General features: G+C 34.0%; 1 long non-coding RNA gene across 4 annotated transcripts in view; it reads right to left on the reverse strand.

Annotated features, from left to right (window-relative positions):
• Positions 1–26,097, reverse strand: part of LOC149536450 (uncharacterized) — a 204,123-nt gene that overhangs the window by 100,679 nt on the left and 77,347 nt on the right. Inside the window, exons 3-5 of one of the 4 annotated variants that reach the window (XR_016356910.1) lie at positions 21,504–21,649; positions 9,900–10,010; positions 9,631–9,736 (exon numbers count right to left, since the gene is read on the reverse strand). This is a non-coding gene — a long non-coding RNA (uncharacterized LOC149536450). The other 3 variants (XR_016356911.1, XR_016356913.1, XR_016356912.1) reach the window with 3 other exon arrangements.

Raw genomic sequence — 26,097 nt, forward strand, 5'->3', positions numbered from 1 at the left:
GCATCACCGGCAGATTCACACATGGAGACACAACCATTGACAGCAGTTCAGCCAAAGGAGGGGAGGGAAGAATTGACTACGGTACCTCAGGAGCACGGATTACCGCAGTCAACATTACTAAGTATGCCTCAGCCACATCCAGTAGTAGAGTTGACAGCTACGGAGGTAAGAGATAGTTAGGGAAGGGCACAAGAGCAAGTCCGACTAGAGGTGATTGGGACGGTTGCAGTAGTCATGACAGCTAACGCATTGTTGGATGATGCAGTAGGTGAGAACACTGATTTGAACATGTCTAAAGTAGAGCACCATGTGCCAACAGTCGTACAGATCAGCTCATCGAGTCGTGTGAGTGAGTATCTAACATGGCGACTACTTCCCCCTGTTGCCAGAGGCCCTTCTATCCAGTCTCCCATGAGAGAAGACCTACAATTAGAGGCGATATGGTCGAAGTTGTTGAGGTCCCTTCATTGCCAGAGGAAAGAGATTAGAGTATAGCGGCATCAGAGAAAGTAGAAAGGATGGTACGAACGGAGGGTCCTATACTAGTAGCAAAGGATATTCAGTCCTGCCTCACCGAAATCACAGAGAAAAGCAAGCTCCTGGCAGAGCTAGTGCTCACAAAGAGACAATGGGAAAAGGTTGGGCAAGAAGCTCAGGAGGCTGCAGAAAAGGCTGGGGAGGAGATGGCCAACCAACTTGCCACCCAACAGATTGCATGGGAAACAGAGCGGACAGCATTGTTAGCACATCCCAAGGAAGTTACACGAGGGAAATAGGAGGTAGAACAGCAACTTGCAGCAGCGCTACAAGAGAAGGTGTCAGCAAAGATAGCCCGTGACTAGAAAGAAGCTGAATGCCAAGAGGTCAAAATGATGCTGAAGGAGGTAATGGAAGAGAACTCCCAGATCCGAGCTGATTTAGAGATTCGTACCGAGCAAGTGTATTAGCTGGGATGAAGTTGATCTACGCACTCAAGGACGCATCCTTCCAAGTCTTCTTAGTTAATTTTTGTTTTTGTGTCGTCCAGAGATGACTTTCTTTTTGGGGGGAATGATGTTGTCGGTAAACATTGTATAGCCAACGAGTAGATTAGAACCGAAAGGTTGCGTGATGGTTGAGTCACCCTTTCAGACAGATATATGTACTTGAAAAAAAAGAAAACATTTGGAATCAATCATATGGAATATTATAGTATCTTCTGTATATATGCGAGTAATAAAAGGAATACTTATGTGTTACATGTTCTTGTCTATTGTTTGCATGCATTAATAAACTGTTTACCCTGTATGGTAAACAAAATCTACTAATAAACCCAGACTTGAAACTTCAAAAAACAGATGCACCTATAACTACGACTTGATCCATGATTGGTTGGACACTATAAACAAGTTCCTTAGCCCTAATAGTCTCCAAAGTGAACACTGAAATCACATCTTACATCAGGCACATTTGCTTCCTTTCTTTGAAAATATGTGAGCAACATTACTTGGAGCAAGCACACAACTCCCTGCATAGTGGCACTAATCATCAATTTCCTAGTGGCGTAATCTTCAAAAACCTTGCATGTCTTCACTCTCCAAACCTCTAAGATCTAGAATTGTCACCAATCACCTATATCTAGACTTGCACAAGAGAAAGAAAATGATGTTTGTTTTGTATAAGGGCTTGGCTCAATCAAACCCCATTTTTATTAAAACATCAATCCAACAACAATAATGACATGAACTAAGGTGTGAAGTAAATACTTGCATTAAAATGGAAAGAAAATGTAAGGTTTTAAATAAATGCTTGAATTGAAGTGAATGCTTGCATTGAAATGATCATTAAAACTAAAGTAAATGAAAATGCTCACACAAACCAACATGTTCTTATTTTGTGTATGATATATGCAAGGATTTTATTTTATACACCAAAGCAAAAAAAATTACATAGTGCCATTTTAGCCTATGAGATAAAAGTGAGCAACAAAGCCATTGTGGGATTGTAAAGCTACAACAAGGGCACTGAGCTAAAAAAAGCTCTACATCCATTTGAATATAATAAGTAGCCAAAGGTTCATTTAAATTTGTTAATATAAAATCTCAAATACATTAAAATAAGTCATTTTAATTACTTTACACCTATGATTTCAAGATAAGAAAAGGGCCTACTACACTGATTGAAAAGCTTTTGAAACATTTAAAATAAATTAAAGAATACAAAACATTATTTTAATTTAACAAAATCAAAAAACTATAATAGTCTTACTTTGGCGAGAAGGAAAGAGCAATGTCACAAGAACAATTCAAGTTAAACATGGCTACTATGTACATTTCTAAACGTCCAACTAGCAACAACTCGATAGTGTAAAAAAACACTTGAGATTTGGGTGAATTTATAAACATGCCGATTCAAGAACATAAAACCCACTCATATGGTATCTTAGGGTCAAAGTAAAAAATAGGGCCACAAATATAATAAATGTACTAGGTATCATTACATCTTATATAAAAATATAAAAAATGTACTAGGTATCATCACATCTTAAGTACAAATCTATTTAAGCACCATTAAAAGAAAATATGCAAAAACAACTCAAAGCAAGCAATGTCTAGTCAATCAAAATATTGTAAAATAGGCTACAAATATTTCCAAATGAACCTTTACTTGGGAGTATTGTTACTCATTTTTATACTTTATCCTTTACCTAGGGATCTAAATCTAACTTGGGTTCATTGTTTCTCTTTATTCTTTATCTAGGGATATTAAATGTAATATGGTGAAAGGGAGTATTTCAAAATCTATACTATAATTATTGCTTGAAGGTTCTACTTATGCCTTGTGTGGCCTCATTCAATAAAGTTGAGTCATAGTTTTCATTAGGAAAAATAAAACGTCAAACTTCATTTAAAACATGCGATGGGCAAAGAAAAAGAGGGAAATGTTGTTATCATCATTTCCTTGTGTGAAGCTTTGTATCCACGGATAAGAGAATAAGAAGAGTATTTTGTTTAAAGAGAGACCCCCTCGTTGCACAGTTCAACAAATGATAGTTTATTTCAAGCCCACGTAGCAATTGAAAGCCACATTTGAGAACTATAGAGAAGACACTTGGAACGTTGCAAGAAAACAAAGGAATTTTAGGAGGATTTCACAATTTGTGCCTAGGCATTTTAATTGTTTTAGCACCAATTTTCAGATTTGATTTTCCCATGACAAGGCTCTCCACATTGCACGATTGAAGGACACAATTCATTGAATGAATGTTGAAGAAGTCCCATGTACTCTTTTCACACCTTCACCACATGATCAAAGTTCTCTAGAATTGTGTGGCTCCATGAATACCATGATCAAGTTTAACACTCACCAAGATTGCCTCTTGATCAAGCTTTGACGCTCACCAAGAATGCCTAAAAACCATGTTTTTACATTCACCAAGAATATCCCATCAAGCCATAATGCTCACGAAGAATGTCAAGACCATCCTTTGACACTCACCAAGAATGTCTCTTGATCAAGATCTGACACTCACCTGTAATGGGCACCCAGGAATGCCCAAAAGCTGAACCAAGGCTAAAATTATATTAATGCTGAAAATGTTGCAATCAATTACAAAGAGATGTATTCCAAAGGCCAAACCCTAAGGGAATGACGTCTAGAATGTTACAACAGAGAATGAACGTCCTCTATTGCCAAAAAAAGGAGTGTGATTCACACATCCAAGCTCTTATCAAATGCAAGTCATAATCCTCCGTTACAATAATCCCATGCTCAACAATGAGACTTTCAGCCCTATTTATCCTTTTCTTCATCCTTCTAGAAGGAACTAAAACATTAATTAATTGCAAGAGCTAGAAGCTTCCTCCTTCCAATAATTAATGCATTCTCTAGAAATCCCTCCCTAGCAATAATTAATTAAATGACGAGAGGCTTCTGTCCTTCCAATAATTAATACATACCCTAGAAGCTACTCCCTTGTAATTAATAATTAAATTAATTAAATACAAAGTCACCTTTAAATTGAATGACTTTATAAGAAATTAATTTAATTTCTTCTTATCCTCCACTTAGACTTTGGAGAACATGAGAGCTAAAAGATGGGATCATCACAAATGTCCTTGATCACTCATTGACGGTCACCAAGAACATCTAAACCATGTTTCAACACTCACCAAGAATGTCCCTTGATCAAGCTTTGACACTCAAAAAGAATGTCCTTGATCAAGCCTTGATGCTCACCAAGAACGCCTAAACCATGAATGACAATGCTCACCAAGAACATCCTCTGTCAGGAGTGGCAACACTCACCATGAACGTCATCTACCAAGAGTGGTGGCACTCAACAAGAACGCCCTCTGTCAAAAATAGCGACACTCACTAAGAACATCGTTTGCTAAGAATGGAGGTGTTCACCAAGAACACCCTCTTCAAAGAAAGGAGACACTCACCAAGAAAGTCTAAATTAACTTTTGACATTCACCAAGAATGTATCTAATCAAAGTTCATTCGTTATTTTATATTTAACAAATTGAATTTACTTAAATATATTAATTTTCATTTTGTGTTACTAGCTAACACAACTCCCTAGTTTATTGTCATACTTATGTATGAACCTCCTCAAAACTCCATCGGTTTTCTAATTGGATGTTATTGAGGTCTCTATGATCGTGCTTTATTTTCTTACATTGTGTTTCTTCATCTTTTGTTGCTTCAATTCAATGGATTTGGCTCCTTTTTCCGCACTTGTGTCCTTGTTCCCATGGCTATTTGCATTTAAAACTTCTACCTTTTCTTCATTAGTTCATTTCTCCCTTGGCATCAATGTCTTGTATGTTTATTCCTTACAAAAATAACATTTTTCCCTTATCATCCTTCCTTGATTCCTCACATCTATGGTGTTTCTTATTTGAAACATTATTTTCTTTGCGGTAATTTGATTCAAACTTCGTCGCCTTCCTATTAGTTCCCTCCAAGTTTTGGGGCTCAAGGGGTTTTACTGAGCTTTTAGTGGTATCTTTTAGTCCTTTCATGAATATAGAGGCAAGCCTTTTCTGAGAAAGATCATGAATCATAACTTATAATGATAGGAACTGGTAGGCGAATTCTTCCACGGTTCCTTTTTGTTTCAAATGAATTCATTATAAGCGGGATTTTTTTATGGCCTAAAGTTTTGCGACCATAATGCCACTAGTCATGGGCTGGCCCTGCTAAATGGAGTATACAAAACTTGATGGCACTTTGTAATGTCCCCATCTTTTGTCAATGTCAAAGTTTCAAAGGTTAGCGGCTTCATGAAGCCATGTGCTAAAAAAGTTATTTATTAAAAGAATTTAATGGAAACTTCTACTTAATCGTGTGTTAGTGAAGCCAAGTGCATTATAAAAGATGGCTTCATGAAGCAAGTAGATCATCCAATTCTCTAATGTTCTTTTGTTACTTCTTGTGAAGATTTTGGAGTTTGGTGAATTCAATTCCTTTGCTGAAGTATAATGGTTTTGTACTGAGATTTCTAATCTAATTTTCTCAGCATCTTCCCTATTGTTGCTACTGCGCTAAGAAGAGTATTGGTTTGTATTTTCTATTGTGGTTTTTGTGACTGGGAAGACTTTGTAATTGCTGCAGTGGTCACATTTTGCATCTAGTATTTGTTGTTGGTTTATTTCTAAGTTTAGCATCAAGCATCACAGTTCTAATTGTGAGTCATTATTGCATTCCCAATGTCCAAGATGTTGTTTGTTGATACTATGAGATATCTACAATATAGGTCATGTAAGTGCAAGGAAATCAGGCATTTATAATACCTGAAATTGAACACCTGAGTGTTTTGCATACCAGCGTTTCAATTTATGAGTTTTCCAAGCTAAGATGGCTGCATATTTGTGTTTTTGTTTTCATTGTTCCGAGAAGCAATGTGCCAAAATATTCTGATGACATCAACATATGCATATGCGATTGGCCTTGGATAGAGTATGCCCATGCAAGAAGAACCTTAAGGGGTGCACTCCCGAGAAGACGGCGATGTAGCTATGAGCTAGGAAGCCGAATCTGGAGACGTCCTTAAGATTGGGATTAAATTAGAGGGCAGAATATTATAGTTAGTTTTGCTGTGATTATAACCATTATTTTGCAGTTATTACTTGTCCCAAACTAACCCTAATAGTGGGGGCATTATAAGTCACCACTTTGTTTAAGGCCTGCAAATTGCATTGAGAGAGAAGTGAATTCGTGTGCAAAGTTTGACCTATATGTGGGCACTGTATTGTTGCAAGTTTCTACCAATAAAAATTGATGGTTGTAGGTGCAAATTGTAATTTGGTTTATATTACAGTTGAATTCTCGAAGTTGCAATTATTATTAATTGTCATTGTAAATAGTTTGGAGTTGCAAGGTTACATAACAATTGTTGATGAAATGTTGAGTTGAAGTTATGTGTCCCAATCATTAGTATGCATGCCAAGTGTTTGTAGAAATGCCTAGTGGTTGTAGGTGCATATTGAGACATGTGGTAAGTGTTTATCTTTATGTCTATTAGTTGTAATAGTTTATTTCAGTCACATAATTATTTGCCAAAGGTCTGTAACTATTATATCATTTTTATAACAACTTTGCATTGCTAGAAGTTTTTAATAACCTCATCTACGGCCAATAAACTTAAAGAGCACAATCTGAAAATAAAGTACAACGAGATTAAGCTTGCCTGCAAAGTCTTTAACAAAATGTCAAATATCTGAAAAGTAAAGAAAATTAGTGTTTGTCAAGTTGGTACCAGCAGGGGTTATTATATATTTTCCTTTGTCATCAGGCTATAAGATAGTTATGTATCCAATTTTTGAATCCTTGACTAAGCAGTTTCTTTCCCTATCTTGAGATCTTTATTTACATAGTTTTTCTTTCCATTTTCCAATATTTTGGTTTCATAATACTCTTTAAAGGGAATACAATTTGTGATCTCTGGATTCATCCTTACATACATTTGTGCAATTTTTTCCACACTATTTGTGGTTGGTTCCCCTTCTTCTATAATTGGTTCCTCGCTTGGAAAGAATGAAGTGTGTGTGTCTCGAGGAAATGAATCTTGTGTGTTGAAGGTACATTTTCTAAAAGATGAGAATGAGAACCCTCCTAGACTTTGGATTAGGCCTTTCATGCTTATTATTATTGCTCAATTTTTGTATAGCCTCGAGGATCATTTTATTTGTTCTCTCAAACCTTTCATTAGTTTGCTCCATGAAGCTTCTCAATTCTTGTGCAAGTTGTTTGGCCATAGTTCTCAAATCTTATACTTTGATACCACTATAATGTCCCCTTTCGAGATAGGTCTCTAATTCGCTTCTAATTTCGAACTTCGAGTTTGGAATCGATCTTACTTATAAATTACATAAATATTATGAATAATTGATGAGAACTTCAATTATATATTACTAGTATAAATATACAAAACTTCTTCCCCAATACAATTTGGTCTTTCAAAAATACATATGTTCTTTGAATAAAGAGATAATTATTTCATATATGAAAATAAGGCATATTTAACAAGAGGCACAAGCGCCAAAGTTCCTGCCTTTAGTGTAGTGGGTTTTGGTATAGGAGAGGATGTTGTTTCTGATGGGGAAATAATGGTATTCAGTTTTGTAATTACATAGGTTGAGCCTTACAATTAGTCTAGCAACAAAATGTGAAAATTAAGGTACAATCAATGTTGAACATTGAGGCATTTTGCTTCAGTCATCTTACTTGTAAAAGACATTTTTTTCATACAATAAAACATTCAAAACCTTTTAATTTGATTCATACTTTCATCAAACAATGAGAACTATGAAATTAAAAATAACTTGCTGGTAGTTTGAATGTGAAGCATTACATTGTTTTGAACAGTACATGTTTTTTTTAAATTGAGGAGCATGCTTTTTAATTGCTTTGATACCCTTGTGAAACCACGAGCAAGACCATCATGGGCCAATGATTTTTATAACACGAGCTTAACTGTAGAGCTAGACCAGTGAGTTAAAGCTATGACATCTCCATCTCCTCTGTCCACCTACTTCTTCCCAAAAAATACGTTGTATTGTCTGGAAGCTATAGACGATTGTGCACATTGCTCCAAATTTTTTAAGAGTTAATTTCCTAAATCAAGTTTACAATTTATATATTTTTTATAATTTATATTTTGTAAGAGCTTTTTAAGTAAGAAAAATTATAGATGTTACATTTTACAAATGCCATACACTTGTCTAGTTTTGGCACAAGATTGTTTGAATTTGATTGTACACTTGTCAAAGTGCATTGCTTTAATGTTTAGAATTAGTAACAACTATTAATATCAACGATATTTAAAATTGTCTAAATGGTGTAAATGAGAAAATTACAGATTTCAAATTTAAGTGCGTCTTTCATAAGCCATTAAGGAATCCTGCAAAATGGGGTCTTTTGAGAGCTCTATCTTTTCTTGGTTTTAAAATTTGCATGAACTCTTCCCAAGATTCCAATTTGTACTATTATTGTTTCTGTATTTCAAAATGAAAAAGCAATGCTCTAAAACAAAGCTTCCTATTTTTTCTGTTTGGTATTCTGTGTTTTGAATTTCCCAAAAATTGATGCACATAGAATTAACATTTTTCTTAAAAAAAATTCCCGGTGTATTCATCCTCAACTCACTAATTTGATACACTCACAGGCACAGAGCAGCTGGAAATGTAACAATGTTGTGGAATGGATGTGTTCAACACATGGACCGGTGGGTTGCATTGCGCTACAACTTAGTGCTGTCAGCAAGTCATCCCTTAAAATAATTGGCATGATAAATTGTGTTGCTGCTCAAATGCAACAAGGGTTATAGTGTTCATAGGGCGTGATTGAGCAAATTAGAAGCCGCATGGCACTCAAATCGTTGCAACCTCACAACTCATCCAATGTCAAATCAAAGAATATCAATGCCCAATGTCAAAGCAAAACACTACCACTACAGCCATAAATGGTAAGGCCTGATCACTGATGAAGGCATATGCCTTCTCTCATCATTAAAATCAAAACTAATTAAAGAATCCCTCATATATAGTGTAACGATGGCTGTTATTCTTAGTGGTCACACCCATAATTCTTGAATATGCACGACTGACCTCAAGGATTGTGGTTGGCTTAATTTGATTGAGCAAACAATAATAATAACCCTATTATCACAGCTAGCAGCAGAGAAAATGCAATCTTAGCTATGTCGGTAACAACCCCCAATCTACCTGGTAGAATGAAACCATAGCATATTGGGTTGCATTAACTTTGTATATGATTCAAATTGCTGCTTCTAAATTTTCTATGATTGGAAAATTTATGACTTCAAATTGAATTCTAGCAAGGCTCAAATTAGTCCTCCATGAATTTGACAACATGCCATGGCACCTAAAATTTCCTCTCAGATATAATATTTCTTTTATTCTATTTTTATGTAAACCGGAAAACACATAGCTTAAATTTAAAATAGAATTAGAGATATTTTTGGAAGAAAAATGTTTATAATTCTTTCCCAGACATACAAAAACCCACAACTCTAGAGATATCCAAAAAGGCAAAACTTTCACAAAACTTCTGAACAAAAAAGCTTAAATCTCAGGAAAGCATTGATTTTGAATGAGAACAACAGATCTAAACTAGAAATACCTCACAAAATCTATGCCTGCGGAGAAATTGCACTGTCAAAATCTTTTGAGCGCCACAGTAAATGAGGAGAATGTTATCTTTCTGTGCCACAAGACTAGACAAAGATCTATGCAAGTAAACCAAGCAAGGTGCCTTATTAAGAAAATTTATAGACTAGCAATCATTGTACCTAGGTCGCAGCTGCTAATGCATAAAGAAAAAGTGTAGGAACAAAAAATTACATATTTAAAAGGAATTAAACTTTCAAGCAAAAAATAAAAAACTCAAACCCGTTCACGCTAGTAGGATCCAAAATATTAGAAATATCCAGTTGAAAGTAGATCCCTCATAGAGACACAGAGGACACCTTTATAATCAAGTAGATAGCCAAAAGCCTGAATCTGCCAATATGGCAAAATTAGGTATAATAATTTTTTGTAATTGACTTTGTATACAGCAATTGAATTAGTAGGAACTAACAAGCACTTCCGACTATTCTACTTAAAATACCAACACTGACATGCAAGTGAAAAATCTGGAATTCTTGGAGCATATTATGCTAAACTTCCCCTATCAAAAGGACTTACATTTAATGCAGTGAATGACTTACATTTAATGCAATTAATGCAGTGAAGGACTTACATTTTACAGTGAACTTTGCATTGAAATAACCAACAATATTTCTATCCTATTTTTCTTATGTAAAATTAATTTTACTCCTTGCCTTTTTTCATGGGGACCAATAAGATTTCATATAAAAAACACTTTTCCACTTTTAAAATTATAAGGAAATTTGTAAACTATATAAATATATGTATCCTCTTTTCTTTTAATTGTTTCTTTTCACCCTAACATTCTAGTTCCCCTATAATTTCAGCCTCGTGACATTATTGCTCCCTTTTAAGGATATATGGTATATGAGTTGACTTTTGTTTTATTCATGTATTTCGTTCAAGTCCCTTTACCACTATCTTTTCCAACTTGTAAATCTATGTCATCCATGTCCTTTTTGGTTTGCCTTTGGTTTGCAATTCTATCTTTTTGTGTTTTTTTCTTTCATGTCCTTATTCCTACTTAGGGGCCTTTGGAAATAACCCACTCAGGGTCCACCAAGTTATTTCGACTGGCTGGGTATGACACCGTTTCTCCTCCGTCTTCTTCCTTCCGCCCCTCCCCATGCACGGACCCTGCGGCAGACTGTCACGTACCATCAGTCATGCACGGACCCCACAGTACATTGCATCTAATGATTTGATTGAATTTTTTTTATGATAAATTTAACAAGTTAGAAATATCAAATTGATTTGTGTTCTTTTAATATGTTTTTTTATTAGTTGTGATTAAATTTGTATTATAATATCTTATATATAAATAAATTTAAAGATTGTATTATGAATTGTAAATATGAATACTTATAATTGTCAAAATTTATTCTGATGTAAAAAAATTAAAATTATGTTAAATTCATCTATAAGGTACAATCTTATGTTAATATTGTTTTCATTTAATGATTAAATAATTTAATATTTAATTTAAATTATATAATTAAATATATGATTAAATAAGAACAATTTTAACTTAGATTGTATCTAATATACAAAATTTAACAATAATAATTTTTTTTTGTCTATTTAACTTTATAATATACTTTGACAACTATAAATATTCTTATTAATTTTTATAGTTTCAATCAACTTTTATAAAAACAAAATTAATAATTTATATAATGAAATTGTAAATTTTTTAACAAAATAGTTTTTTCAAATTACTTTTCTAAAATTTAATGGATTAAAAATGTTTGATTGATATAATCTTTTAATAAAAATGACAAATTATTTAGGTGAAATTCTAATATTACCAATATACTATTGTAAAACTAATTAATTTTCACCAATCACAAACAATTTTTTTTAATAATTCGAATATTTCTTTAAAAAAATTATTTCTTGATAAATTTTATACTCTATACATTATTGGCTAAATTATTTTAGTGTTAAGTTTTCCATATTCAATTTTTTCACCTAGATTTACGAATTTTTTGTTATGTTATCTAAACACTTTTCATAACGTGGTTATATTAAAATAACAATCTTTTTTATTTTTTATTTATTTCATAAACACATTTTATAAAAATAATTTAAGTTTACATATTAATTAAGTAAAATTTTAAATATAATTATGCATATCATGTTACTTTTGACTTTTAGTTAAAAATATTCTAATTTTTTCTTTTTCTCATATATTATTGTTTAAAATTTTCATTTTCACTATAAATAAAATATGTAATACATTGTAATTTCAATAATAGAAACTCAAATCATTAAAAATGGAAATATCAACATAGAAAATTTTGACCAAATATTAATAATTATAAATATAACTAAATTATAATCAATATAGATATAACCATAAAATTAAATTTTATTTTTTCTAATTAATGAATGTTTTCAATATTTTGTAATTAATATATTTAATTTTTATTAAGAATGATTTAATTAATAACATTTTAATACATCATTTTAATATTAATTATCTATTTCAATTTACTAAACAATTATAAAAATATTATAATGCATCATTTATATATTAATTACGAATTATCTATTTCAATTAACTAAACAATAACAAAAATATAAATATTTAGTTATAAATAAATTTTAAGTAAAAATATATTATTTTTAAATAGATAATAAATATATTTAAATTATTTTTTTATCTTTTTCATTTTAAGATTATCTATAATTAAACAAAATACTTTCTTTACATCAATCTAAATATTCAAATAAGAATATATTATGCTATTGAGCTAAACCTTAAAATATATATAAAATGTTTGATTAAAAAAGAAAAATCAAAGTATTCCCTTTATTAGTGAGATATGAGTTTTAATGTAATGGGTTTGAACGTGCTACAAGTAAGAAATATTATTCTACATGGTAGTCAAAACTTATTTCCTTTTTACATGGTAGTCAAAACTTTCTCATTTCATTTTACATAGTAATTATATTATTTTATGAAATTTATCATTATATTTCATTTAATGTTTTAATAACTTATAAGTTTAAATTTGATAATAGATTATAAATATGATAACTTTGTTTATATATTTATATTAATTTCTAAATCAAATAATTTTAAAAATAAAATAAATAGAGGCAAACTATATTTTACAAAAGTATCAGCAATATATAATTATCTTTTCATTTTAAATACAAATAATTAAAATAAATGAAATAAGGTCTTAAAATAAAAAAAATTCAACAAGTTATTAAAAATTAATATATGATGTTCATTTAACATACAATTTAATATTTTTTAAAATTTATTACTCAAAACATTAACGTACATACATAAATATTTAAACTAAATATTTTGTTGGTTGATCATAAACAATCTTTAAATTTATTTATATATAAGATATTATAATACAAATTTAATCACAACTAATAAAAAAAACATATTAAAAGAACACAAATCAATTTGATATTTCTAACTTGTTAAATTTATCATTAAAAAAATTCAATCAAATCATAAAATGCAATGTACTGCCGCGGGGTCCGTGCATGACTGACGGTACGAAACAATCTGCCGCGGGGTCCGTGCATGGGGAGGGGCGGAAGGAAAAAGACGGAGGAGAAACGGCGTCATACCCAGCCAGTCGAAATAACTGGCTGGGTAGCCGTTGCCCACCAAGTGATGTGGCACCTAAGACTGTTGGCACCTTTGGTACGGTTTGTTGGTGTGTGTCCATTCACCAATGTGATTGGTATTCCATTTTTAACACGATCCCCCTTATATATGCATTTGAATGTTTATTTATACTATTATAACATGACATAGGAGATTATTGCATGTTATTATATTTTGTTTATTAGTTTTGAATGATGATTATCTACTACTGTATTTAATTATTATAGTATTTTGTTTATTATCTTATTTTATTATTATTGGAATATTAATTAGTGTTTTAAATTTCCTTCATTTGTTTAAATGTTTTGGAAATTAAAAGCGACCAAAAACAAGGGGGTCAGCCCTTACATCCAAAAGGCTAGTAACCAACACATCACCAGCAAAAACCAATAGAGAACATTAGTGAAGCAAAAACAAACTAAGAAGTAACTTAACCACAATATTTCTACCCAAACTACTAACCAGCATACTACTATGAACAGAAACAACTAATCTATAGTAGAAATCTATAAAGTTTACCATACTACTGAAGTTCATAAAAAACTGTTGGCATAGTCAGGCCAACCCAAGTCTGAGTAACAGCTGGATACCAGCAAACCAAGTAACAAAATAATAACATAAAACAACTAGGATCCAATGATCCCTTAAAACTATAGACTTATTTCTCAATTTTTTCCTTTCCCTTCCTAGCCAATAGAACCCGAGTCCAATTATCTACAAGAAACTTAAAGAGGAGCTTATGATCCTCCATGTCCATCCCTATTTCTTCTTTCACCTGTGCTAGCAATTGGAGGGTGGCGGCAGCATCATGAGTGACTTTTAGAGCGAACTTAGAGAAGGTGGAGAATCCTTCCTCTAAAACTTTAACCCTTTGATCCAGCTGGGCAATCACCTCCTTTTGCTTCTCAACCTTCTCTTTGTTTTCAGTTCCCGCCTTTTTAACTTCCTCTTTAGCTTTTTCCGCCTGGTTATCATCCTACAAAACTTTTGAGTTAGTAAAAACCTCTGATTTTTCCTTGATCGGGGAGGAAATGGTAATGAGGGAGGTATCAACTTTGCTACTATCTTCACAGAAGGTATTGGGTCGTAGGGTGAAGCTGGTTGAAACATAGGTAGTCTCCGTAGTGATGGCATTTCCAGCCAACACTTGAGTATTTCTAACAAACATCTAGGCATTATCAACAGAATTGTCGATAGAATTCTCACATTTTTCTACCTCCTCTTTCCCTTTTTCTCTCTTGGAGTCAGAGTTATTCTCCTCCTCCCTCTCCCTTTCATTGTTCTCAGAGCTCTCCTCCTCCACCTCTTCAACCCTGAATCTATTAGATTTTTACTTATGCCTTGTCTGGGATTTGGCAAGTCTTCCTGACCTTCTCTTACCCTTTCCACCTCCCTCCTACTCTGAGTCCTCTTCCACCTCCACTGGTTTTTCAACTTTAATCTTTTTACTACCCTTTTGTTCCACAACCACTTCAGCTTTCTTCTTTTTCTTATTTTCACAGCTAGGGGAAGGTCGCGGGGTATGAATTCTAGTACTAGTGTTGATACTCAAGGTTGGTTGTCAACCACCACCACCCTTGGGGGCAAAGGGCAAGATGGAATTGGTATAGGCGAAAAATCAAGCCTTGGTGAATAATGGTGAAGTTATGCCCCTTGTTCCTCTTCTCCCTAACATCACTGACCATATCCTCCAGAGAATGTAGCAGAAAAAACAGGATAGAAATAAAATCCCTATTTCTAAAATGATTCAAGAGGGGAAAGTGGTAACAATAGTAAACACCAAACTTGCCCTCCAACGTAATGTATTTCATGAGCACTAGGCAGATGTCGTCCCACGGAGCTGGCAGCCTATCCCTCTTAAATCCTCCTCTATAATGCACCGGTTCTTCGTCCTCCATAAAAAAATTGCTCATACTGGCCTCATCTGCCATTTTCATGACCTTTCCCCATTTTTTCCCCCTCATAGACAGCCTAGTGGCCATGGCAATTACTTCCTCATTTACTTGAAAAGTAATGCCATTTATGGTTACCTTGCAGTCGTTCCACCCATTAACAAACTGGAGGGCACAATTCTTGTCATACCTCACCATCACCTGCATGTAAGGCAGAAATCACCCTTCCTTTAATAGGAACCAGGTAGCCATTTTGTCTTTGGAATTCTCAATTTTTGTGGGCTCCAGCCTATTCAAGTCTCCACCCATCTCTTCCCCGCCTTCTTCCAATTCCCCCACCTCAGTGATGTGCATCTGAACCTCCTTTTCTCCAATATCGCTACTAATACTATTAGCTCTGTACCTCTCTACAAAGAGCGAAATAGTTTTACAAGCCCGTTTTTGAGACACTTCAAAATCCCATGCGAATTCATTATGAGAATCGTGCATGTTTAACATCACAATTTTTAAACCCCTAAAATCTCTGACAATCTAAATAATGATATTATTCGTACCTTTAAAGGGGAAGTAATTTGAATTCTGCCACCTCAGTGATGTGCATCTGAACCTCCTTTTCTCCAATATCGCTACTAATACTATTAGCTCTGTACCTCTCTACAAAGAGCGAAATAGTTTTACAAGCCCGTTTTTGAGACACTTCAAAATCCCATGCGAATTCATTATGAGAATCGTGCATGTTTAACATCACAATTTTTAAACCCCTAAAATCTCTGACAATCTAAATAATGATATTATTCGTACCTTTAAAGGGGAAGTAATTTGAATTCTGCAGTATGTTACCATAATGGCGAAATGACACTCTCCTTAATTTGCATTCATTCATTTTTCCATTTGTACGGCCACGTCTTCTCCTCATTTCCCTAAAACTTTTATTAAATTTAGTGAATTTCAACTTTCTAAGGAAGAAATTTCCAAATTTGGCTCTGGCCTTAAATTTTATAGTCATAATTAATTAATGCTCCCCCCTCTTTCCTTGCGAATCAAAGACATAATGTCCTCGTTTAGATTTTCCATATTTCTTCAGCACGTAACTGCCGTTAATTCAAAACCCATGGCCGCCGCCGCATCGGCCACCTTATTTCCTTCTTTGTAGATGTGTTGCAAGTGGACCTTCTTTATCCCTCTAAAATATGCCTAATGTCCGTGATGATAGTTCGAATATTCTATCCCAGTCGAGACACTCCATTTACCAAATCAATAATTAATTTGGAGTCCCCTTCTATAGTTATTTCCTTAACTTGCATTTCACTAATCAGCTGAAGACCCCAAAGCAGAGCCATAGTTTCAACCAAATTATTACTTCCACCCCCCACCTTCCCAAAGTAGACTAACAGCGCTTCACCATTCCATTTCTGAACACTCCACCCATTCCTCCTATGCCCCCTCTAGTAGTGCCATCGAAGTTTAGTTTGAATTGTGATAGGGTTGGTGGTTTCCATCTCGTTTGTTGTCTCTTTAACACTTTTGAGTTATCAAAAAGATAAAAATCCTCTTGAAAACCCCATTTTTCAGCAATTTGACCTTCTTGCCTACCTCGTTCTTCCTTCAGTAACTTACATTTGGCTACCCTTATATTTTCCTTCAGCAATTTCTCCGTGATTCCCATAACCACCTCCATAGGTTTTTCCACCTCCCGAAATATTATGTTGTTTCTTTCTTTCCATATATGCCAGCATATATATTTGTTTAAATGTTGTTCAAGATTGATACGAATATTTCAAATGGTAATAAACATTAATAACTAAATTATATTTGTCTAATTACTCATATATGCTTGTGGATTACACACACACACACACACACACATGTATATAAGACATGATATTATATTTTTACTAGATATTTATTTAGTATTTTTATCATTTATAATTGTGGAGTTCAATTTTAGGAGGGGTCATGACAACGAAGGATGCTTTACAACCCCCAAAAACTTCATAAAAAAGCAACACGACCACCAAGTTACATGAGGCATAGGAGAAGAAAACATGATTGCATACCTTCATAGGGCATGACATATTATGGGTTAAAGAAACTAAATAATTCATGAAAATGCAGTCAACAAAGGAACAAAGAACCTCTGCAAGGGCCAACATCACACACTCACAACTAACACATTCAACGATAAACCAAATACAATATACTCACAAATAAGTATGTGACTCTAACATCAACCAATTAGTAAAAAGCGCATAACCTTGAACTCACAAGGAGCACAAGATTTGCAATTCAATGTAACTTGAACTAATGAAACACTATGCAACAACAATTAATTTAGCAATACAATTTTAAATTACTTCACATGTAACTTGAGAGAGAGTTCCTACACATCAACAAGGAGGATATCCTAAACTAACCCTTATTCTAATTAATAAAAAATACATGTGGTACTTTATCTGTGGTGTACTCTCTTGCACATATTATCTAGGTTTCCTTTTGAACATGATAGAAAACAACACTTAACATGAAACCAGACCAGCAATGTCGAAAATTTAGAATCACCATGTGATTTTGAAAAGGAAAACCTAAGAAAGAGAAAATATTGAACTAAACCATAAATCACAATCATGTTGGCAAGTTAAACAATAAGTCAAATGTAAGAAGGGTCTCAAATAGACAGATAGAGAGGTTTGGTGACTATACCAGGCATAAAAAGTTTAAGAAAATCAATACTAGTCCCTACAACATGTGGAACATTTAATTGATATCCAAAATGAATCATCAAACATGAAACACTATCACATAATAGAGTAACTAATATTAGCCAAATTTGAGGGAGAAACTTTTACACAATACCTAACAACATAGCATCCTAGGTATGCTAGAGAAAAATACCTGAGCCAACTAGGCAAATGACTTGTTTGACTCTAATACCATGCAACATTCAAATGATAAAATATCCAACTATGCTTTTCACTCAAATTGAACACATTTAAGAATTTGATACATTGTGGACATCAATAAGCAAAGAGACATATGTCATAGTTGTTAACAGTTCCACAGGAAATACATTTATTGCAATGCTAAGAACTCGTCATTATGATCTTCCAAAAAAATTACAAATCAACTGACTTGGATTCATTGCAAGTATAACAGAATTCCATATTTTACAACTCTACCTGGTCTAGAGTTTTGTAGCGTGAAGAATCTTATCAGAGACGTGCTACAAGGATTGGTAGAAACTTGATGTGAATGACTCTATGAAGAATTGGAATTGGTCAAGACACATTACAACTTGAAAAATTGCTTGCAACTTGCAGTGATTTTCAAGACCAACTCAACAAAGCAACTTGGGCCATACCAACTTGACTACAATGGCCATTTCATGAAGATAACATGTTACCAATAGAAGCAATGGTTTAATGAATTTTAGATAATCATTAGACATCAAACAACCACTTCCAACACTTGGCATCAACTTTTACAAACCACAAAAGATATATTAAGTGCTTCTAGGCCTAGTAGCTCTTACAACCCAGCTATTGGGCAATAACTTTTAAACCCCCGACCACAAACACAAGAGGGAAACCTGATTTAGATACCTTTTTGGGGTTTATACAACATATCTTATTTGTAGCATAGAGTGTTTTAGAACACACAACTCAAAAATTTCTAGTTTCAGTTTTTTAAGAGTCAATTAGGCCTATTTTACAAAGCAAGAGTATCAATATTTCACTCCCAATTCTCAATTTGCATTTCTAAGGCTTAGGAAAGCATATAAAGGTTTGAATATGTCATTTAAAATATTTGGAATTATAGCCAAGATTCCCTTTTGCAAAACCCTTGTTCTAACTAGTTGATTTAACAAGAAAATGTGAAAATGGCATCTTGGCATCAACTTTTATGAACCACCAAGGATACTTCCTTCATTAGGTGCTTTTGGGCCTAGTAGCTTTAACAACCTGGAATTTGCGCAATAACTTTTAAACACAAAAGGGAAACCTAATTTAGATACCCTTTTGGGGTTTAGATAAGATATCTTATTTGTAACATAGTAAATGGCATCTTGACATCAACTTTTACAAACCACCAAGGATACTTCTTTCATTAGGTGCTTCTGGGCCCAGTAGCCTTGACAATCCGGAATTTGGGTAATAACTTTTAAACACAAAAGGGAAACCTGATTTAGATACCCTTTTGAGGTTTATATAAGATATCTTATTTGTAACATAGAGTGTACACACAAGTTGAAAATTTCTAGTTTTAGTTTTTTAAGAGTCAATTACACCAATTTTATAAAGCAAGAGTATCAAATTTTCACTCCCAATTCTCAATTTGAGTTACTAAGGATTAGGAAAGTGTAAAAAGGTCTGAACATGTCATTTACAATATTTGAAGTTATACCCAGCACTCCTTTTTGCAAAACCCTTGTTCTACCTAGTTGATTTAACAAGAAAACCAATGAAAATGGCACTAGGGAATCCCTAATTTCAGCCAAAACACCATGCGACCAAACTGAAACTGTCAAAAGCGGTTAAGACACTTAATAATCTTCCAAAATCATGATTTGTATAATTTTCTTACAATCACTTTTGTTTCAAATCTTCAAATTTGTCTTCAAACCCTTATTCACAGAACAGTGTTCAGAAAAATGGCCATAACTTTGTGCATATTTAATGAAGTTCGCTCAAGCCAACTGCAAAAAAAGAAGACTCGTTCCTCTTTCAACTCATGTGAATTTCATACCATGGATGTTCAGCATAAATCAATCACTAAAACTGGACTGTTACACAAAAATCTGGAAATTTCAGTCACTTAAACTAGAGCAAATCTTAACAAATCAACTTGAGACCAAAGCCATTTGAAAGTATTGTTGTGATTTTCTATCTGAATTTGATTGTGTGACCAATTTTTTTACATCAACGTTTCGGATCACACTCCGTGATCCATCATCAGAATGCATACAATAGAAGAGAAGGATAAGAGAAGGATAAAGGATATGCCTCATTTGAAAGTAGATTCAAGGTACCATAACTTCCAATTATTTTTGCACCATTACCTGGCCGTACCAATGCATACAAGGCATGGGAACAGAAGAAAATGTTTCATAAATTACATAATTTCATGGTCGTATTGTTATAACTTATTTTTCATCCAAATTCTCAACCGCCTACTTATACAACAATGGAATGAGGCATATATAGCCTTCACAAACCATACGGATTATGACAAGTTTACACTTGATAACTTTTTACAAAAAAAATGCAACTTTAGCAAGATTAAAAAAATGATTACCAACCTTGCCTAATACATTTAAATGATTTAAATAGAACTTATCATTCTCATAAATGAAACTAGAAACATAAAACCAAGTATTTACCCAAGCTCACAAAAATTACAATTTTGGCCAGATTGACCCTACAAGGTGCTCCTGCACCATTGCTCAAGTGTCTTTAACAATGAAGTGATGAAGAAAGGTTTGGCTTTTTTATTTCTGTTTAGGCTGCTTTTCATAAATGGTTGATATGGTAGAAAATCAGATTTATTGGTCTCATTGGAGAAATTACATCTAGCCCTTAACATAGCCAAATCCACACATGAAGGGAATAATCAAACACATTAATATCTTGTATCACAATATCATCCTCTTGCACCAAGGTACACTCATGGCGGAGATGCATACTAAAAGAAGAATCAGAAGTATTCTTGAATACTTCGTCTCAAAGAGAGATGATTCAAGGGTGTTAAAAACATCTTCCTGCACCAAGATGTCCCCACTGGGGGGAGAGACTTTTAGAGAGGTGTAAGATGATATAAGAGAGGCCAAAGCAACATCACATGCACAAATTTTTTTGTTTTAGTGCTACTAGGAGAGTCTCAACACAAATACAAGTTAGCAAAGGTTGGTGTCTGATGCAATAGATTTAATGTGATTTCTAAACCATACATATGCAATTGATGAAGCAATGAAGTGCAACTGCATAAACTAAACAATTATATCATTCACTAACCAACACAAGTACATAGACAAACTAATGCAAGTAGATAAGTAATGAATTTTAATAGGGAATGGATCTAAATCTGAAAAATTACATGCAAAAATCAGCCCTAAAACTAAAAGTCATAATGTACAAGTGACTACCCTTTTCTCCTTTACGGTTCTAGATTTGTTATAAAAGCTTGTTTGAGCTGTTACTGAAACAAAAGAAGGGCATACAGCAGGCAAATGAGAACATATAAATAAAGTGAGCAAACAAGCTGCCATTTGAAATCTCCTAATAAACCCAGATCTGAAACTTAGATACAGAGATGCACCTGTGACTGCAACTTGATCCATGATTGGCTGGACGCTATAAACAAGTGCCATTCCCAATAGTCTCCAAAGTGATTACTAAAATTGGATTGTATATCAGGCAAATTTGCAAATTTCACGTGGACAATCGTGCCAACCACCCAACTCCCTGTGACAATGGCGCTTATCATCGGTCTCCTACTGGTGTAATCTTCAAAAGTCTTGTATGCATTCACTCTCCAAACCTCTAAGACCCACAACTTTCACTCCTCACCTATATCTACACTTGCTCAAGAGAGAAGAAATGGTGTTTGTGTTATATAAGGGCTTCCCTCAGTCAAGTCCAATTTTTTGAAAAAATATGCAAACAAAAATAATGGCAGGAAAAGGTAATCTAAGGTGTGACATAAACTATTTCTTTGAAATGAAAAGAAAATCTAAGGTCTTAAATAAATGCCTGAATTGAAGTGAATGCTTGTATTGAAATGATCATTAAAACTAAAATAAATAAAATGCCCACACAAAGCAACATGAAGTGTTTTTGTTGTGCATATTATGTAAACAAGGAATTTATTTTTATACACCAAAGAAAAAATATACTTAGTGTCATTTTAGCCTAACAGGAGAAAGTGAGCAACGGAATCTCAATGGCATTGTATAAGCTACAACAAGAGCACTGAGCTGAAAACAAGTTATGTATCCATTTTAATATTATTATAAAAAGTAGCAAATATATTAAAATAGGTCATTTTAAACATTTTAAACCTATGAAAAGGTCTTGCTACATTGATTGAAAAGCTTTAGAAAAATTTAACATAATTTGAAGAATACAAAATATTATTTTAGCCTAACAGGAGAAAGTGAGCAACGGAATCTCAATGGCATTGTATAAGCTACAACAAGAGCACTGAGCTGAAAACAAGTTATGTATCCATGTGAATATTATTATAAAAAGTAGCAAATATATTAAAATAGGTCATTTTAAACATTTTAAACCTATGAGTTCAATCTATGAAAAGGTCTTGCTACACTGATTGAAAAGCTTTAGAAAAATTTAACATAATTTGAAGAATACAAAATACTATTGAATTAAAATACAATCAAAATACAATAATAGTCTTATTTTGTCGAGAAAGAAAAAGCAATGAAAGAAAGATTCAATTTAAACATGGCTACTATGTATATTTCTAAACCTCCAACTAGCAACAACTCAAAAGTGTATAAAATTGCTTGAGCTTTGGAAAATTCATAAGCATGCAAGTTCCAAAGAATCATATTGTAGAAAACCACAACACTAATAATGCATAATGTAATAACCCCAGTTGGTTATAACTTCATCAAACACCAAATTCTTTTATAATTCAGTTGTTTGACATTTCGTCAAACACCAAATTCTTTTATAATTCAGTTGTTTGACATTTCGTCAAACACTTTTCAAGCAAGCTCTGATACCACTGTAATATCCCTTCCCCAAACTAACTGATTTTAGCTCAAGGAATATTACCAAACAATTGCATGCTGCCTTTCTCTTTTCTGATTTTCTGTGTTTTAGATTGTTTGATATAGTTTGAATGATGCTAAGAAATTTAGAATGTTCGCAAAAGATATTACAATACCTCTTACAATGAACTAATATGCAAGTGCAGTTCTTTTTGGTATTTTCAATGCATATACATGAAAACTAGAGATGGAATGCATACCTACAGCCAATTGACATTTTGACAAACAATTGGCATACAACTATTATGCTGATCATATATGCTATTAGATGGACATTTCGTCAAACAAATGGTATGCAACATATATCTCCTTTATGGAATTCATTCCCATGTACAATGTTGCTATGAATTTGCCAAGACAAATGGGCTTACAATAATGACTATAGCAATGCCATATCTAATACTAAGTTATCACTTACAACAGCACAATTATATGCCTAAGATTACAATGCTAACTACTAATAGTTGCAAGAGTAACCTGATAATAGTGATGCCCATGGATGGAGATGAAAGTTGCAATCAGAAACAAGCATAAATACTGTAGCGCAGCATTATTCACGCGTACTATAGCAGCGAGGGAAAAAAATGATTACTAATGGCTGCCAAAGATGAATCTTCAAGTCTGCACTCGATAGTCCTTCAATATTCTTCAAACCCTTCAGTTATTCCTTAACTTTAAGCACAAATATAACTCCAGAATGAAGCTCTCATGAATGCCAAATTCAGTGGATATTTCACCACCTCAAATGGTTGCAACACTGAAGAATTGACGCTCTCCAATGGCTAACTGAAATCAGAAACCCTTAGTTTCTTCTCCCAAGTTCATATCAAATGCAATTGACAATAATCGGATGCTTAACAATGAAGCTCTCGCCTCTATTTATTCTTTTCATTCACCCTTCTAGAAGGAAATAAAATATTATTTAATTGCACTCTCTAAATGCTTCCCCCTTTCCAATACAATAATTAGTTGTATTTCTAGAAAATGCACTCTCTAAAAGCTTCCCCCTTTCCAATACAATAATTAGTTGTGCTTCTAAAAAATTAAATTAATTAAATATAAAGTCACCTTTTGATTTATTTATTTGTTGACTTTAATTCAATTTATTTCTCCTTATTTCTCCACTTAGCCTTCGGAGAATGAAAAGCTAAGAACTCTATTGAGGGTCTAAAAGATGGGGAACATTACAGTCTGCCCTCCCTGAAATTGCTTGTCCTCAAGCAATTCAACAACACAATGAACTCCAACCTCCACTTGGATCCCATATGAAGTAGTATGTGACACCTCTGTCAACATTGAACCAACTGCATACCACTAACATCATCAAGATCACCAACATAACCTACAGTATAGCACTCAAAACCTATGCTGATGATGTAGGAGTTAGAATATCATCAGAAGAAAATCCCACAAGAAATATCTTCATCTTGGTCCCCACCCATATAATATATACTAGACTGGAATCCTGATCAACAATCCCTTGAAGAGACATAGTTAAAGGAGAACCATATGCACTCGTGCCAACTATATCAACAATAGGTGTAGCCACATTGAAATCTGTGGACATAAGAACATTACCAACTACTGCAACACAAAACTGAATCTTTACAAATGGTGAAAATTGAGCCCAACTCCACTCAGGTGAGTGATCAACATCAACCTCAAACATCAAATTGTCATAAGACAATGTTGCATCCATGTCGAACATAGTATTGTCCATGAAGTGAACATCAACACTTTGTTGATCAATAACATGACTCTGTCACTATATCACTCACCTCATCAACAATAACAAGTGTACTATCATTGGAGCACACATCTACAACTGCATGCATATTGCTAAACTCCTCGCTAGATGGTTCAACTGACACAAAGGTGGCTACTGATATGACAGTATCCTCGCATGCTCCTACTCCCACTATTGTCGCATTGCCATCAAATACTTGATCCGAGGAACTCATGCCAACAACTGCATCATCTGACTTAACCTGACATAAATTCTCATCACATTCCACCTCAATTGTGCCCAACTCATGCAATGTTTCATAAGAGATGTCTTACAAATCTGAAGTTGCAATTGTATCATCGCATTTCGCTCTTTGAAAAAGAGATATCATGCTCTACTCAAATCTTGGATTCGAAATTAGTTGGGTCATCCGTTTGTGATTTCGATTCATCTCATTCACTACCACATCCAACTGTTTCCCAATACCCTGTATCTAAAAATCTCCATCCCTTCGCAAAGTACGCCCTCTGCAAGTATAATGAAGTCCAAGCCTTCTATCACCATCCATAACGCTGAAAACCAAGCCCTTTACCTGTGGGTTGAAATAAAAGTGATGAGCACTCCTCATAGTGTAATGTCGATAAAAACTCTCAATCTCTGTCAAGGGCTCATCATCATCAAATTGGGAATCAAAAGATGGCTCCAATCTTTGACTCCAAACTATTGGTCGGGCAAGACCTTGGGCAAACCTCTCAACAAACCCAACCACAAAATTCCTATTGGGAAGCATTGTAGCCAAGGTCTCTACAATCTTCCTCACTAATCGTTGTATAGCATGAGAGCCCCGAATGAGAGTACCCTCAAATATACTATATGAAACCTCCTGCAAATCCAAACTCTCAAGCAAATGCTCCATGAATTACTCAGTATAGTAGAAATTATATGTGGAAGCATCAATCTGCTCCCCCGCAATCCACAGCTGATCCCTCTGAAAATGTGACAATGCCAACTGTCCAATGCTACCAGTTGTATGAAAAGAAGAAATAGATTCACTTCCAATAGAAGGAAGCAAATCACCATGAGAGCTTGTCTCCACTGATGCTCTCACCTCCTTTGTACATACTACACTCATATCCTGGATGAATGTATTCGCTACATCATCACATCCCTCATCCTCAATCGTAGAAGCAAACTCACCACCAACCACAATATGTAACTGAATAGGGTCTGGGGCTAATGTCAACTGTACCCGTTCTAACTCCATGGTAACCTTATCCAACTGTGACTGTGATTCTTGAAGAGCCAACTGAGCATACTGAAGAGAGTCTACAGTCACCTCAAGCTCCCGAGTGAGCTCAGCCACCTCCTCCTCTTTCACTAACAAGATCTCA

This window comes from Cupressus sempervirens, chromosome 10 (genome assembly GCF_028749045.1).
Source record: "Cupressus sempervirens isolate cs-2001-9-10 chromosome 10, ASM2874904v1, whole genome shotgun sequence".
NCBI lineage: Eukaryota > Viridiplantae > Streptophyta > Pinopsida > Cupressales > Cupressaceae > Cupressus > Cupressus sempervirens.